This window comes from Perca flavescens, chromosome 18 (assembly GCF_004354835.1).
Source record: "Perca flavescens isolate YP-PL-M2 chromosome 18, PFLA_1.0, whole genome shotgun sequence".
Classification (NCBI taxonomy): domain Eukaryota; kingdom Metazoa; phylum Chordata; class Actinopteri; order Perciformes; family Percidae; genus Perca; species Perca flavescens.
In genome coordinates, this window is record NC_041348.1 from 4,184,260 (window position 1) to 4,202,961 (window position 18,702).

Below are 18,702 nucleotides of genomic sequence, written 5' to 3' on the forward strand. Positions count from 1 at the left end.
ATTCCTTAGTAGAAAATGTATCTATTAGATAATCTTTCAAGAGTCTTAGTCAAACGTGGTGTTTATACGTCATCAAAATGTGGAAGGTGAAATTACTTCAATGTAATAAAAGATCCACAAGGAACTTTTCCTAAGTTCTAAAGCACACAACAAAATGGCCTAGGTCTTTATTCTTAACTTTGTTCAATATTAACAATATTGCTGTTTAGGAATAATTTACTTTCTTTATCAATAATCTATCAGTTGAGTTTGTGTGGTCATGAGGAACCACATAAAGTACAAAACCCCAATTTAGTAGCATTCGTATGCCAAACATCCCTTTGCCTATTATCGGAGTTAATCATTACAGTAATATTAGCTCTGTACTCGTACTTATTGTATTCCAACCACCATGTTCTCATTGATATGGAAAGTAGTGAACGCATCACCCGTCTTTTCCTCCAGTCACCCTAGTGTGTTGGTGTATGTAAATGTTGGGAGGAATGGTTACACCTGATTTATCATACTTTTCTCTCAACAAAGATAAAATGCAAAAACCATAAATGCAATAGAAAATCATAATAATCACACTACAAATGTGGAATAACCCCCCATGTTCTTCTTGAAGGGTACCTGTTCCAGTCCTTTCTGTCCATCTGCTCCATGTGTGCGCCAGAGCACTGTGCTCTGAAAGTGTGTGTGTTCATCTCAGAGGAATGTCAACAGTTCCTCAAAAGAATGTGCAGTGAGTGTGTGTGTGTTCAGAGAGAGAGAGGTGGTGTGTCCTCTACAATTGTGAAGTATATTCTGCTGTCACTGTCAGAGAATGTGCTGTGGTTGTCAGAGAAGAGATCAGTATCACTGCTGTCTTCTGAAATGATTTTAAACAGCAGGCTACAATACCAATATGTAGCTTCTGGTTTTTCCTCCTTGGAAAAACTTCTCGTTTTCCTCCTCTCTCAATGTGTTGCAAACAGTGAGAAAAACTCCAGTTTTCCCCGATTGATTTCAGAGATAGCACAGAAACGCCGTCTGTCAGGCTGATCTCTGAATCGATTTCCCTCGTAGGTGACTCAGCAGAAGATCTGCTCGTCACTTGTTGCAGGTTGTAGAAAAACCTGTCCTCCTCTTCTCCTCCGGAACCTTTTGTAGTGATGCGTGTATCCAGGTGACTCTCCCTGGAACCTTTCACTGCCCTGTGTCACTGGAACGATCGCTGGATAGTCTCTTTCACCGTCTATCTGCCAATCCTTCCTCCTGAAGTTGTTATCACCACAGAATCCCCAGGCTTGACACCTGGATTCTCATGGCCAAAAGAGCAGAAGAAAATTCTCACGCAATAACCTACCCTAACCTATCATTTCCCTTATACTGCCGTGGAAGAAATAGGTGTTTTTGTTTATGGGCCTCTCCCTACGTATGTCTAAATAAAGAAAAAAAAAAAACTATTAGAGCAAAATTCTTTGGAGCAAATCGGAACCAATATAACAAAAACAATTACTATTGCATCCCCTTACACTACTGTGTCAATCAGGGGGTAGATGATCCTTTTGTTTACAGTTGAACTATCAATTTTGTCAATTTTGTTCTCAGCTAAGCAGATTTTTTCTTAACTATTCTATCACTTTGGTTATTCAAGGTCTTTTAAACTGGAGCTACAGTGATGTCACAACAAGTGTTTCAAACGTCTTTTAGAAAAATCTTTTTTTTTTTCTTTATTAAACCCCTTATTTATCATTGCTATACTATATCCCTCCTATTTGAGACATGACAAAGCTCATGACTCAAAAGCAATATAGATAATCTGTGTAATATTCTAATCCTTAACATTGTTCTAGGTTTTACAGCAAATCCTGTTTATCAGTAACCAAAGTTCAATGAATAATTTCATAAGGAGAATTTTCACCACAGTAAAAAGCAACTCAAAAACTCATTAGAGTACGACATGAAACGTACTGCTTTTAGGATTAAATCTCATTTAAACCTTCATTTATTCAATATCACCATTAACCTAAGACGAATTACCCAAAATACATTGTTTATGTCATTTTTTTTATCTCCAGTTTACAAACCAAAGTAACACTAATTACTATCTGCTAGTTCCAAGAATCATTACAAATTAAAGTTTTTAGCCTTTCTAAAGCACACCTAATCACGTGTACTTTGAACATCTATTTATCCAAATCGTTACCTGTTACGGGAAACATATCACATATTTTTTCATTAAACCAAAATTTCACTTGTACTACTGTACTACTCATGTTTGGTTTTAGCTTGTGCCTTATCTGTGTGGTGTGTGTGTGTGTGTCTCCTCCTCTGGCTGTCCTCTGTCAAAGAAAGAAGGATCTCTCCAGGGTACATATAAACACACTGTTATTCTTTCTGTAATTTATGGCATCATTAATTAACAACTCAATGTATTCCTGAAAGGTGTGTCAAGGTGTACAGCTTACCATCACCCAGAACTATAAAACGATATTTACTGTCTTTTCTACTGGAACTCTGAGAAAAGAAAAACGTTAGACGAAACAACAGAGAATCAAAACCTTTAACATTCCCTGCAGAATGTTAAGTTTAGCTGTGGGAGACATTAGGTGCTCGAGCATAGACCCTCTGCATTTACTGCTTGAAGGTCCTGAATGAAACAAATCTTTAACATTTGTAATAAAAATGATTCTTCTTATTTATGTTACTTGAGAGAATAAGTGTACGTGCTAGAGAATCTAAACATGGAACTATAAACCCCATCCGTCAATAAAGAGTTAAAAACACGGTCGGATTTCTGTCGATTACTTCCTGTTTTAGCGTGTACTGATGTTTCTGGGGCCTGTAGTCCGAACGCAGCTTGATGACTACAGGTTAACAATTTGTCTATCAATCCACATCACATTTGTGTGTTTTGCCCAGAGATAACGCTGTACCTGAGACAAAAGGTGGTGAAACATCAGTAGATAAAACGTCGTTTTTACCATGTGAATATGCATCTATTGTAGTCACAGGTTCACTGAATATGTAAAACACTGTGAATACAAGGCCTACGCTGTCGTATAGGTTTTCCATAGTCTCCTGTCGATGGAGACAAATAAACACATTATCAGTAATGTCAGTCCAGTCAGTAAATTTTTACAAATAGTCACAAGGTGTCCTATGTCTGTCTCCTCTTCTGTTGGAGACAAAGAAACATGAATGTGAGCTTTTGAGTTAGAATTTCTGAAAAACTTCTGTAGTTTATCAGTCAAGGTGACAGCCACTGGACATGCGTATATGCCAGTAGACAAAAGAAAACTCATGCTCGTCCTTTGATTTGTTAAAAAAAACTTTTCAACGTAGTCTTCATCAGGGTCAAAAGGTGACAAAAGGAATGCATGTAATATTTGTGATTCCTTAAGCTTAGCTACAGGTGTCCCAATTTGTTACCGTAATCAGGAGATTAACAGACTGACATGGTACGTGTTACATTCAAATTTGTAAACAAATACGTACTTTTAGGCTGCAACAAAAATATGTCAGCCAAAGAGTGATTTTTATCAAACCGCACAACTTTAAAGCCAGTGGGCAAAAGAATAAACATTCCTAAGACCCGTGGGTGAAAGAATGTCTTCAATTTCAAATAGACATTTTCAAATGCAATCTGCATAACAAATTTACAGGACACTCAGATGGAAGGGAGAAAGAAACAATGAACATTTTCCTTTCATATCTAGTTCAGGATCCTAAGGATCTGAATATACTCAAATCATAAGAATGGTGAACTCCTCTGAGATAACCATTCTTCTAACCATTTCTCTAAGGGAAAAAAAAACCCTAGTTTACCAGAGAGCTTCTGGTTTGAAGAACAAAACTTCACTAAACCCAAATTGTTGCTCCCGAATCAACTAAAAATCCAATTTTCTTCCCTTGTATAATTAACACCATGGTTGGCAATTTGTATACACACCAGACAAACACATTGAATACTTGGACATATTTTCCAAAAGTTATTTCTGTTTGTCGTGCTGTTTTTGCGTCTAATTTGATCTGTCTATCGTGTGGGGAGTGTTTGTAGCGTGCATAAAAGCCTGTCTTCATTGCAAGCATGTGTATGTACGTGTATGTCTGTATGAACTGTTTTTAGGGATCTGGCAGTCCCAGCATCGGGGAAGACTGCAGAGACAGTTACATATCCACGAACGCTTCAATAACTTTGGCAGCAAAAGTCTTACAGTGACCTCAGGAACGTGTACAGACATTCTAGGTGACCGGCTCAAGTAAAAATCTAATTGTTAACACTAAACTGAACAAGCTGCTATTCTGTTCATTTTACATGAAAACAGCACTGCACCAAAAACCTTTTCCTGAGGGATAAAAAGCAGATGCAGCCTTGAGTGATGTATTGGTTGTCAGGTTTCGTGCAGTCAGAGGCAGGGCTGATTACAGACGGCGCCTCAGTGAGGTCATTTTAGCCACACTGGAATTAACGTGGTTACGTCAGTTGAACATTAGGAGAAATTCTCAATCCGTCAGGTGTTGAGGTTAAACCAATGTTAAAAGTGCACCTTAAATCACTACCTAAACCAAATAAGTGGAACCTTCATACACCAAGAATTGTTTTTTCCATGTACAGGAGAGAGGAACAGAGAATTGTTCTCTCACTGTTTGACCTGCAACTCCAATTGACCAAATAGAATGACCAAATAATCTTCAGTGTCAAATCTTTAGTTCTGATAATCAAGTTATGTGAGTGGAACCCCTTTAACTTTACCCTCAGTAGTAGGCATTTTCTTCTAGGTTTCAGAAGATAACATACTATAATGGTTTAACTGAATAGATTATTTTTCAGAACTTTCTAACCTATCAATTGTCCCTAATAGCAAAAACAAAAACAGTGTATCAGTGCAAAGCATTTCTTCATTGCATGAAGCAAGTGTATGTGTGTCAGCACTACCTTCTTCATCAGCTGTTGGACTCAGTCAAACAGAGGGACAAGTGTTGTTCTTTGTCGGAGGTGTTATTTGCTTTTCTTCGGGCATTTACATACCCAATGTCCAAAGTCCTTGCAGTACAAACACTGGTCTCGGTTGTAGGGCTCACCATTTTGCCCACGGTACCCGCCTCGGACTCTCTCTGGCTCGACCACGTCCTTTGTGGGAGCAGCCTTTTTTTCCCTTCGGGTCCGCGCTCCATATGTTGCCCACCAGCCTGTTGTAACATGCAGACAAACGCTTCAAACATGGTTTTCTCACGTACTCGTTGGTCTTTCCACCCGATGCAGGTGTGACTGATGCTGTTGGTCCTGTCCGATTGTTGAGTCCGTGTCCTCTTCGTCCCTCCGTTTCTCCAGCTTGTCTTCCTGATCTTTAGAGAAAGCTCAGAAATAGGCTTTGGTTAGAACTGATGAGGTTATTGGTGCATGTGTGTTTGCATTCTTTCCCTAGATCACTGTTTTCTTAAAACATTCTTTGTTTTTCCTGTAGGCTACTCAGTAGCTTTAAATCCTCTGTCTTAATTATTGATTTTCCCATTAATTTTCTTTCTACTTCTTCTAAAATCTTGCTTTAACATTCTCAGTGTCTTTGTACATAAGATCCGTTTCTCGGAAAGCCAAAGCTTTATGACCAGTTATGACAGACATCGCAAACAATCCGGTCCATATTTATGAGTCATTTCACCCACTATGGGTCCAGTTGCATCACTGGAACGGGAAATTTCGTTTCCCATAATTGATTCTTGGACTTTATAGTATACTATGTCTTGGTCGATGTGATCGTCACCACACCGCAAGGTTATTTGTTCGGGAAACTTACGTGAAAACCCGTGTACAGCCCTGCGGACAAAATCAACTTAATAGTCAAATAACTCGACCTACTTAGTATGTTTTGCCTTGTTGCAGTCTGTCTCTAAATAATCAAGAGGCTCTCTTAGAGTAACGTTACAACCCAGACCATCCCGCAGGCTGTCCTTAAAGGGTCCAGAACTTGTTTAGAGTATCATTACAACCCAGACCGTCCTGCAGGTTGTCCTTAAAGGGTCCAGAACTCGTTTAGAGTTTAGACTATTTGTTTTTTGCTCGGGAAACTTGTATGAAAAACCCGGTGCGACCCTGCAGTCAAAAATCTCTTAAATAGTTAACTATTTTTTGTTTTGTTTTACTCTGCAGTCCGCCTCTTTAATCAGGAAACGTGCTCTCAGTTTCGTAGATGAATTCTTTAGGCCTTGCCTACTGTTCTGCCAGTTCTCTTACTGGTCTTGTCCGTCAATCAATTGTCTTATCACCATATGAGAATTCAATCATAAATATGTCCGACGTTGTCCGTGTCTGCCAAAAGATGTCATTCATAACCTCAGTTATCTTTGTCCTATCTAATGACCCAAAAAAAATACCCAGTTACTCACTTCCCAAAAGTCAGAATTAGTTTCATTTATTCTCTTTAGTTAAGAGAATGATTTCGCCAATTATTCATTACTTAATTCGTTTAGCAACGGTTGCTTGTTTAGAATGTTTTGAACAAACCTTGAATTCACAATCCAATTGTAATTAATCAATTTTATCTTACCGTGCTGCTTGAAATCTCTTCCTGTTCGTTTTTGACGGAGTGGAAAACAGTCAAGAGCGCTCCGTGGTCCTAACCCTCTTCTCTCTGAAAAACCTTTTTAAGGTTAGAGGTATGAGGCAGGTGATTTTTGATCCCTGGATAGCCAGTCATCAGCGACCCAACGGAGCTCTTTTCTCTGTGAACTCATCCATCCTGCCGACAACGCCAAATTGTGATGGAAGTTTCCTATGAAGCAGCAGCGTTTAGAAATATCAATGATCAAATGAAAACGAATAACGACTGTTAGAGAATTAAACCAAAGTTTGGTCTTTGAGTATTTATTTACATTTGCAAATGGAGAAAACACAGTTTCAAAGGTACACGCAGCACAACTGAAAATGTCTTTCTAAACTAAAATCTAAACATCACATCATCATATAGTCAAAACCTCTCTTTAGCCACCCCTCTCACTTTATCTTTTAGCATGGCCATAGTTCAAAAGAGGACATCATTAAAAGTCAAACTATCCTCACCTTCCCCTCTGCTCCTGTTCTTTTCATTAGCCTAAACAATAGTTAATCTCAGGAGGTAGAAGCCTACGTAGTTCTCACTGTTGTAAACAGTCATCGGCCTTCTCCACTTCTATCTAAGCAAAACTTAAACAAATGAGAAGGTTCAGGCTAGTAGAACTAAATAACTCTACTGGGCTATAGTTCACGGTTGCAGCTGTCCCTCTCTAGTCTTTAAGAGTCTACGAAGAAGGAACAGCTTTCTATGGAGGTTTTAAACAATCTTTAAGCAAATGGTTAAAATCATTAATCAATAATGGTTAAAACAAAATTTGCCACCACAAGGTATCTCTCGATCCTTCTACTAGGTGGCTTGACATACCAATCATTCCGGTTTTAATTGGTATTTGCACTACTACATCTGCACAAGGCGTGTGAAGGTGTTTAGCCGGCCGCAGAAACAGGTCCGGGTATAGCGGCTCCGGGCAGACCAGAGCCTTCTCTATTTCCCGCATGACCACTTCTGGACAACATATCACCCATTCACAACTTTCTAATTAGTGCGCGCACACAATCTTTTTTGTGAGTATTGGAAGCTCCCATCCCCGAACAGGGTTATTACCCTGCCCGTGTGTTTGGCTGCCAATGCTCCTTCCTGCATTATTCTATACAAGTATTTTTCATCGTTTTCATCATAGAACGCGGATGTTAGCCTATCTGGGCTATTTTTATCACTGTAGCAACAGTGGATTATTTCACCATAACTTCCACTATCCCTAATTGTTTGTTGAACTATTGTCCCATCTGGTAATAGTTCAGAGGGTTCCCAGTCACATATTTTGGGGAACCTCCGTTTTAACGCCTCTGCTACCCCTCCTCCGTGGTTCAGCGACCGATTTGCTGGATTAAACCACGAGGTCATTCTCATTTGTCCAGGAAATGGACTACACTTTTCAATATCTCCATGGAAATATTTTATTGAACCGTTGCCGGTTTTAACCATGCTATAGGAAAGCCCTGAAGCTAGGTTTAAGTGAGGATCACCTAGGGCTCTTTCTGTCCCCTCTTCCTCTGAATCCTCAAATGCAGACGCGGTGCTGGCCATGCTCGGGGGGCCTACTCCAGTGATTTGCTCTCGTGGAAATACTGTTTCGACAAAAGGCCCCTGCCGCCGATTTGAGTCCTACTTTAGTACTAATTGACTGTTCGCGTTGCTTTCGTCTTTTTTCGACTACTTCACCTAACCCTTCGGAATGTTCAGGCTTTAACCCGGGGACCCTTCTTTATTTGCTAGCGGTGAAGGGCTCGGTCCGCCTACTGTTCCTAAGGCTGTAGCTTCTATGCACTATTTCAGCACAGTTGCGCGGCGCGCTACTTCAGTCTAGTTCTAAAGCGTTTGAACCTGCTGATCTCGTTGGTCAGCAGGTTCCAGTGACGCTAACCTGTTTTGACACTTCCAGCTATTTTTTTTTTATAATAACTCTACGTTACAGCTCTTAGCGCACTGCGAATAAAAACCAGTGTGTTAATCAGCTTTGACTCTTCCAGTTATTTTAATAACTTTACATTACTGTCCTTAAGCACACTGTGAGTGGGTTTTTAAATGGTTAATCTGTTGTTCCTTGTACTAGTTATTTTTATAACGTAGCATCACAGTTTGTAACGCATTTGCCCCACGTTATGGGCGCCATGTGGAACGATGTGACAGTTATCGAGGCATAGTATCGCTTTTTCTTTTAAAGCCAACCCCCCTTCCTCCCCCCGATAACCCTCGCCCTCTAAGCCCTCTTTTGCCGTCCAGCCGTTACAGATACTGTCAGCGGGGCGGATGGTTAAGTCTATATTAGAGGAGTTGTTTCGGATACTTCCCTATATTTAATACTGTAGGTATTAAAATATTAGAGGTCAAATATTATAAATATTGTATTATAACTATTAATAGGTTCAGATGAAGTAATTGAGATACTTCCCTATGGTTCTTAGATTATTTTTAAAGAGACACACACACCCCCGCACTGGCGGGTTCTCGCTACAGTGGAAACCCGATGACGAGACAAGAGGCTTTTGATTGACAACCTAGATGTCCCCCGTATGTGAAATACACAGCACACAGCAGATCTTTATAACCAAACAATTACAATTGTTTACTTACACTCGGACAGCTGCCTCTACCGTGGTCACAGAGGTTTCCGCTCAGCTGGAGAATCAAAGGTCTGCTGGTCAGGTCGGTCCCCGGGGTTGCTGCAAACCGCACGGTTAAAGAGGAGGCCCCCACTTCTCCTTTCGGGGGGTCCCCGCTCACGCAGGCAAGTGGCAAAAAGAAAGAGAAAAAAAAAGAAAAAAGGAAAGAAAGTCTTCTAAAAGAGCAAAAAAAAAAAAAAAAAAAACTCACAAGGTTTTTTGGGTCACCTTGCTCAAGACGAACATAGGTGGTTTTATTATTTTTTTTAAAAAAAGCAAAAAGTTAACAAGCAAACAAAATAAATGGAAAAATGAACAGAGTTCAATCACTCAAAAAATGCTCTAAGACACGAAAACGAGCCCAAGGGAGAGAGAGCGCTTTTTGGCAAAGCACCCATTTTTATATGTACATTTCTTGGGGTTCAACCCCCCATCACAGCGAGGTGTGTTTTGTCACATTTGTTTCACCTTACATGGTAATACAGTCTTAAAGCAAGCATCAGGTTGGATATACGTAAAAACCATCTCATATGACGATATTTCCTTTATACATATGCATGTTGCTATCTAACATAGAATCTAACGGCTCAGTTCGACTGCATTGATCAAAAGGTCAGAGCAGTAACCTTTTCACCTCTTATGTGCACCCAGAGCCTATCCCTGTACACAGGGCCCCAACAGCACTTCCTCTTTCCAGCTGAAGCCTCTTGCAGACACTTTCTCTTTCCGACTGCAGGGTCAAATAGGCAGCTTCACACCGCAACTCACACTAAAATGTCTCTAAGCATGTTTATAGTAATATCAGTAACACAAAAACTTAGCACGATTATATTTCTAAAAGCACATTAGCACTCATAAACCAAAATCAAAGGCAGTATTATAGTCTCAAGAGCAGAAATTTAGCTGTTTTTGGGTTAACTCATGTCAAAAGCGGAAGCACAGTCTCCACTGTTCTTGAGCTGATATATTTCAAAAGCAGAATTATAGTTTATGCTGTCTTTTGGATTAATACAAATACATTTCAAAAAGCAAAGATATTTCAAAAAGCAGGGAAATAATTTTTAATTGTTTTTTTTGGATTTTCACATACTCTCGTTCAACAAGGCTCAAGTCGAGTCCCGTTCAAATCAGGATTGTCTGTGTATCCACGGTGGAACTGTGATGTTAAAGAGAAATACTGCATGGTTTAAGATAAGTGTCAGGACAAAGTAATATTAGTGAGTGTATGACATCTCTCTCTTAGAGTCCAGATGTAAACTCTGGAGCTCCTCCATAGAGAACGAATGAAGTAAAGACTATAGAGGTGACTGTAAAAGCATCTAAGGCAGATTTTATGGTTGAGGGTAAAATTATTTCTAATATAGAACATACAGTAGGCAGACAGAATGTCACATTCAGTGTCTTAGGTGCAGCTCCATATTTGATACAGTAGATGTGTACATGTTTACCACATGAACCGGCTCATCTGTAACATTCAGGAATATTTTTTATTTGTGATAAAAGTAGCTTTTTATATTCGATAAATGAGGATGAAAGGTTGGGCGCCTGGTTAGCTCACCTGGTAGAGCTGGCGCCCATATACAGAGGTTTACTCCTTGACGCAGCGGCTGTGGGTTCAAATCCATCCTGTAGCCCTTTGCTGCAGGTCATTCCCCCTCTCTCTCCTCCATTTCATGTCTTTAGCTGTCCTATAAATAAAGGCCTAAAATGCCCCCCCAAAAAATGAGGATAATAGGTAAGTTATCTTAATAAGTAACAGTAATAAATATGCAATATTTCTTTTCTTGTTTTGTAATATAAATTATAATGAAAGCAGTGTTTTATTAACGAATGTTTAAAAGGGTTAAAGTAATTCAAATTGAATATATAACTGAAATTGTTTTGATTCAGTGCTGTCCTTTTTCAAATTTTGTAAATCTCTTGAAAATGTAAGCAATTCATATTTTTATTCAAGTAGGGTGGAGGGAACCAATCACGTCAAAAAAAGACTTGCTGTGTCTCAATTTGGATACTTCAGTAACTTAGTACACTTACATGTAGTAGACTGTGTACACTACAGTATTTACTCACTTTTGTAGTGTGTACATTTCAGCAAGGTGGTTTTGTCTCAAATCACACACGGCCATTATGCACTTCCTGTCAATGACTCTTCTTCACATTACATTAACCTACACATTTATAAATAAACCATAAAGCCTTTTTTTCCCATTGTTAAACAGTTATATTGTGCATATGTTTATTGTTGCTGTTTCTTTTACATTCATTGTTTATTGTCTTTAATTATGTTTATGGAATGTATTAAAGGAATTAAGGTGACATTATATATACATTTTAACCTAAACCATGATCTTTTTCTATACTCTTTTTCCACAACGTTAATGATGCGTTTAAAACCGCGCCCGTAATGTTTAAGAGTAACCACAGATTTCATCAACATTTGTAATAACTAAAAATCCAGTGTTGGAACATAGTCTTACTTACAGTTACAGTGTGTTGTGTGTTTCACTCCATTTTTATTCACAGTTTATTAATATCCAATATCCAACACTGTCCAAACTGCTCCAAATTCCAAACCCCAAGTTCATTGGGGACCCAGGAAGCCAAGTGTGAAGTAGATCAGATGAACAGCTCTCGAGATATTTGAAAGACACACACACACATACACACACACACACACAGACAGACAGACAGAGGGTACTCAATTTATTGTTAGATTTTTTCATGTAGAGTAGAGTCTAGAGTGGAAATCATTATAGTAAATGTGCATTTCAGCCTAAGAAACGATACAGTATACCTAACCTTTATAATTAACCCATCTCCACATGTAAGGGACTATTCAAGTACTACTCTGTGTAAACACCACATGGTGTTCAGATGCATGCAGACAAATAAACATGTAATAGCATTATGCTTTATAAAGCTTTACATTTTAAAACTTGAGATTGATTAAAACCGATGCCTTGTTTCCAAGTGGCAAATGCAAAAACACAATATTAATGCTAATGCTTTGTTTCCATTGCACAACAACAAACCAACGGTTTATTTTATGTATCATCAGTTTTCAAGCCAGAACATGAAGATATTCCACTGAGTTGAGCACACAAACATGAGGAAGTAGTGTGGTTTGAGAACAAAAGAATTTGCTTTCCTTACATTATCTACATCTTTTCCTCATGGTCCTGCCAAGCACAGTGTTATCTTGTTTATTCAAAGCAGGTGTAACTTAAAACACTTCTGAGGGAACATGTGTCTACAGCAACAAAATGACCAGATAGTGACCGGAGGAAACTAACCTTTTTTTTTTATGTGTTAACAACACATTCAAACCAGAATGGATTTCAGCCTGGTGCATTTCAGCTGAAAGCCTAAGCAAGAGTGTTTTTTTAGACTTGTTAATGAACATAAATTGTGTATATATATATATATATATACACAGTAGTTCATTGGGTACCCAGAAAGCCAAGTGTGAAGTAGATCAGATGAACAGTTCTTGAGATATTTGAAAGACACCCCACGCACGCGCACACACACACACACACACACACACACACACACACACACACTCTTGATCATCTTTTTTTACTTTTATATAAATCTATTATAATAATAATGTAATTAAATGTATTAGAGTGAAGCTATTATCAGAAAGTATCAATGGTATATGAGTTCTACTGTTAAACTTGTTGTTAAAGGAATCACTCAAACTATTTCTAATAGCTGGTTTTCAACAACAACATTTTTTATAATGTATTTACTTATTTGGCTTGTGAAAAACTTTGTGGTAAGTGCTATATAAATAAACTTTACTTACTTAACTAGAAAGTACCTAATCAAACTTCTTGGGAAAACACTTGTGTGTTCAGCGGCAGAATTACCAGTCAGATTGATCTCTTCAAAAGAAATCTCAACGTAGGCAATATTGGCATCACTGAGTACCTGTGTGTCTACCACTAATCTTTTTTTTTCTTTTTTACTGTATACAACAATGTAAATAAGTGTATTACAGTGTAACTATTATCAGAAAGTATCAATGGTATATGAGTTAAACTTGCTGTAAATGGAATCACTCAAACTATTTCAAAAGGCTGTTTTTCAACAATAATGTAATGTTCAATAATGTTGAACGATTGGATATTAACGAAAAAATCCTGCATTTCAATGTAGACAACTTTGCATGTGAAGTGGCTTCACTTCAGACTCTATACAATATAAACTTCACTTTGAGTATTTTCATGTGTTTACATTGTCTTATTCCCATCACGCTTATCATGCTGACAAATCAGAGCCCATATTTATCAAACTGCTAAAAGTGACATTTTGGACTTACAGAAGTGGAAGAAGTACCAAGATCTTGAATTAAGTAACATAGCAATACAATAATATTGTACAATATATGTTACATATGTTCTTTGAGACCTCTGGAGGGGTCAAGTTGGTTAAAAGAAGGTCCTACGTGACTGTAGTACAGTAACAGGTGAGGAAACACCTTCTGAGACACATTCTTAAAAACTATCATTGGTCATGATGAAACCGTTGTGGCCCCGAGACTCTGGAACAAACTTCCCATTCATACTAGGTCCTCCTCTACTGCCCAGATCTTTAAGTCTCGTCTTAAAACACATTTTTATTCTTTGGCATATGATTTAGTTTAGGGACATTTGTATATTGTACAATTGTATGTTTGTATGAAGTTCATTGTGTGTACATTTGTATTGTTTTCCTTTGTTTTTATAACATAATATAACTTTGCACGGCACTTTGTTCAGCCTAGGTTGGTTTTAAATGTGCTCTATGAATAAATTGACTTGACTTTTTATTCATGAGGTCATTTTTGGATCAATAGGAAACACACAGGTACATGCATATTACACATTCAAAGCAGAAACAACACACTAGTGAACTGAATTTAAAACACTGCCATCATTGTAGATCTTTCTTATCATACAGGCCCCTGAAAAAAATGTTCAAGTAGAATACTATACATCTATTCACATTTCAATAAACAAAAAGAAAAAAGGCTTCAGGATTTAGTTTGACTGTAATTTTCATCTTTGCAGGTTGTGACTGTATTCCTATGTATTTTATGCTTTTGTGTTTTACTATGACTACTATGACTTACTGTGATTTATTGTGCTTTTTGGCCTGTGAAGCACTTTGTGCTTTATAAATAAATTTGACTTACATAATTAAGAGCTCAATGCTGAGTGTGTGTGTGTGTGTGTGTGTGTGTGTGTGTGTGTGTGTGTGTGTGTGTGTGTGTGTGTAAACCCATTTGACGTACTGCCGTGAGACTGGGTTGAATACTAGTTGCTAGCACAGACGTGCTGTGACCATGAAATATGCTTCCCATTTCAATACATTAGTTCACATTTCGTCCTGGCCAACACGAATTAAACGACAAAAACGTCCCCGTGAACACGAATCAATAGATTAAAAATATGTGACCATTTCACGTACTGTGTGTGCATGTTTTACTGAGAAGGTGTGACTTTCACAGAACAAGACCCTTCTGAGGGTAAGAACATGTGTGTACAACAGCAAAATTCCCAGTTAGTAACCAGATATAACATGGTGTGTGTGTGTGTGTGTGTGTGTGTGTGTGTGTGTGTGTGTGTGTGTGTGTGTGTGTGTGTGTGTGTGTGTGTGTGTGTTAGTGTGTGTGTTAGTTTTTTTTTACTTTATTCATCCTTACTTCTTCAAAGCCCTGACCAGGGGAAGGTTGTCTAATAACTAAGAACAACTATTTTAAATGTTAAATCATTTTGGTGATGAGTTATTTAATTTTCTTTTCTCTTTTTCTTAAAAAAAACATGAAAAATAATATTACAGTAATACGCTCATGTGTAAGCTGTCAAAAATAAAGGTCTAAAATGCCACAAAAAAAATTAAAGCCTTGTATCACTTTATTCTAAACATTTCTTTGCATGTGTTTCTTATTAAGACTCTATTCAACAGAAACGTCACTTTGAGTATTTTATCATCTTATTTATTAAAAGTGCTAAAAGTGAAATGTTGCTCAGAGGTGTCACTTGGTCAAGAGTAGGTCCTAGATGACTGCAGTACAGTAACAGTTTGTACAAACTATCATTGGTCATGATGAATAACAACAATATGTAGATTTCAGAATTCATGTCTGGTATTTAAAACAAATTATGGAATTTAATAAGGCATAACACTACGTTTTCTTTTCTTTGACATCTACAAACCATTTAACTGTTCAGGTTCATTATTGCTCTTGGCCGTCCCCAGAACTTTTCCCCAGATAAGCCAAGATAGCTTTTGTACTTGTTTTGGCAGAAAGGTTGGACGAGACATCTTATCAAAGGTAACCAATCAACACGTCTGGTTTTTAAAACTTATTTGGAAAAATTACATTCAAGAGCCTTATCTCTTTGGGCAGGTCGTTTCCTTCGCAAAAGCATGGTCGCCGTTTTTTTAATGACTCCTCGCAGGTAGAGATTGCCCAATAAGCCCTAGCATCTCTCTATATAAAGGCAGCTGACTTGTGGTGAGTACAACAGACATCAGCAGACCAGTTGACTTCTTCCTGCCGAACATTCACCATCAGCAGACACGTAAGTCTTCAAGAACTTTATTTTCTTTATGTGGAACATACATTTTACTATTTCAAAGTTATTATATTCAGTATAAATAGGTGCAGCATGCACATTTGAAATACTATTTTAGACGTCATAATAGTGATCCATATTTAATATTGATATTTTAATGTTATAATCATATTGGAGCTCATCTCAAAAGGCACAGTCATGCTGCTAACTTTTCGTATTGTGTTTACTCACTATTGTGTTTTCCACACCATATTCAAAAGGTAACAATCACATATATGTATATATATATATATATATCTGTATATACGTTATACAGAAAAACAAATGATGTGTCTTTCTTTTATGCAGTTACCCACAATGGCCACCTACATCTCAGAACTTGCTGTGTCCATTAATGAAGCTGAGGAGCAAGAGCTCCAGTCACAAGGCTTCAAGAAAATCAGTGTTAATCTGAACCAAGGAGCAGGAGGAAATGTAATCTATCTTTGGTACAAAAATGGGTCAGTACCAATCACCAGGGTTCAGTTTACATTCAACGATGACATGGCTGAGGGATTGAAAAAAGCAGGGTACACAAAGATCGATAAAGATCTCAATGCTGGAGTACGAGGTGATTACATCTACCTTTGGTACTTCAGAGGGTCCGGGGAGTTCCACACTCCCATAGTGGAGATTGATGTTACTACAGATGAAGGAAATGAAGCCAGGAAGTTCAGCACAGACTGGGAGAAGTCAGCCTGTGATCTGAACCGCAACGCTAAAGGGAACTGGATCTACACCTGGGTGAAGAGAGAGAAACAAACCTACATCTGTGATGTCTCTGCCACGGCTTCCTACGGATCAGACAATGACAACTATAGGGCAGGTTACATCCGTGTGGATGAAGATACTAACAGAGGTGCAGGAGGAGACCCTGTCTTCATCTGGTACCGTCAGACCACCGACCCCAAGCGTGCTCTCACTGATCTGAGTATCTCCACCACTGAAGATGAGTATCAGTCCCTTCAGCAGCAAGGTTACACTTCAGTGAGTGTTAACCTCAACCAGGGGACCGGAGGCCACCCGGTGTACCAGTGGTACAAGAAAGATGACGGCACCAAGCCCATTAAGGCCATGTCCCTGCTTCTCAACACAGATGCTGTAGCCGTGTATGAGAAGGCTGGTGTCTCTGTTATCAAAAGAAATCTCAACACAGGCACTGACGGCCGCACTGAGTACCTGTGTTTCTATCGGTCAAAGGTTTAGAAAGCCTTCTTCATGATCGCAGAGCTGAGAATTCCCAACACTCACTGAAGTAGAAAGCAGAGTCCAACAATACCCTTAAATCATTTTGCTGATAGCCTCTTTACATTTTATTTTCTCCTTTTCTTCAATATAGAAAACCATGTGATTAATTGTATTCTGGTAATATCAGAAAGTAATTATGGTATATGGGTTCTACTGATAAACTTGATGCCAGTCAAATCAATCAAATGATTTTAAACAGTTTTTAACCAATTATATTAAGGATTGAATATTAAAACTCTGTATCACTTTAATCTGAACATTTCCTGCTTTTCAATAAAGACAACTCTGCATGTAAGGTGTGTTTGCTTCAGACTCTTCACTGTAGAAACTGTGTATCACTTCATGTGTTTTCATTATCTTATTCCCATCACTGTTATCATGCTGACAAATCAGGGCACATAATTATCAAACTACTGAAAATGAAAAGTTGGACTACAGGGAAGGGGGGGGGGACAAGTACTCAATCTTTTAATTAAGTAAAATAAGTTACACCACAATGTACAAGTAAAGCTTGTGCATTTCAAATGTTACTGGTCAAGAGTAGATCCTAGATGACTGCAGTACAGTAACAGATGAGAAACACTTTCTAAAACAGGTTTGTACAAACTATCATTGGTCATGATGAATAACAAGCAATATGTAGATTTCAGAATTCATGTCTGGTATTTAAAACAAATACTACTCAATCTTTTAATTAAGTAAAATAAGTTAAACCACAATGTACAAGTAAAGCTTATGCATTTAAAATGTTACTGAATTAAAAGTACAAAAGTACTAGCATCATAATGTAGTGAAGTACACATTATACAAAATAGTCCATTTCAGAATAAGTATATCATATAATTTGTGATACATGTATATGTACTATGTACATTGCTTTAATGTTGCAGTTTACTACTTCACACTGTTAACTGCCGAGTAGCTTGTGAATTTCACCAAGGGATCCATAAAGTCTTATCTTTATCCATAATAATACATCATCATTCATTTGCTGATTATATTTCGTATCATTACTCTGAATCTGCAAAATAACTAGTTATGAAATAATTGTAGAGGAGTAGAAAAGTTTCATTTAGTTTTTACAAAAGGCCACATCACAATTTCCCAAATAAATAACTCAATCAAGTCACCTTAAAATAGATTGTAATGTCTCTACCAGAACTAAGAATGTGGAAAAAGTAATGGTAGTCAACTACAAAGATGTGTGCCGCTATAGAACATCAGTGTGCTGAGTTGTGTCTATGACGATAGTATAGGTGGGATAGTGAGCTAGTACTAACAAAAGGATGAATGTACATATCATCAGAATAAAAAAAGACATCAAAAAACGGAAAACAAGCCATTATTCGTTTTTTGTTTTGATATTAAAAAACGGAAAACGAAAAACTATCTCGTTATCTGATTTTCCATGATGTGTTTGTAGATGGAACTCGGAAATTAAATTGTGTGTATAAATCTTATTCCTCATTCATTTTTTTCCTGACCCGGAAGCAATCGTAGGTAGTAAGGGGCTGCATACCCGGAAATCATTTGGACATCAATGAGACCCATGAGACCATGGACAGTTAGAATGATACAGACGTAAAAATGTTTTTAGACGAATATGCTAGTTTTATATTAGAAAACCAAAAGAATGGGATGTCTTGTGGGGATACAGCAGCTGCG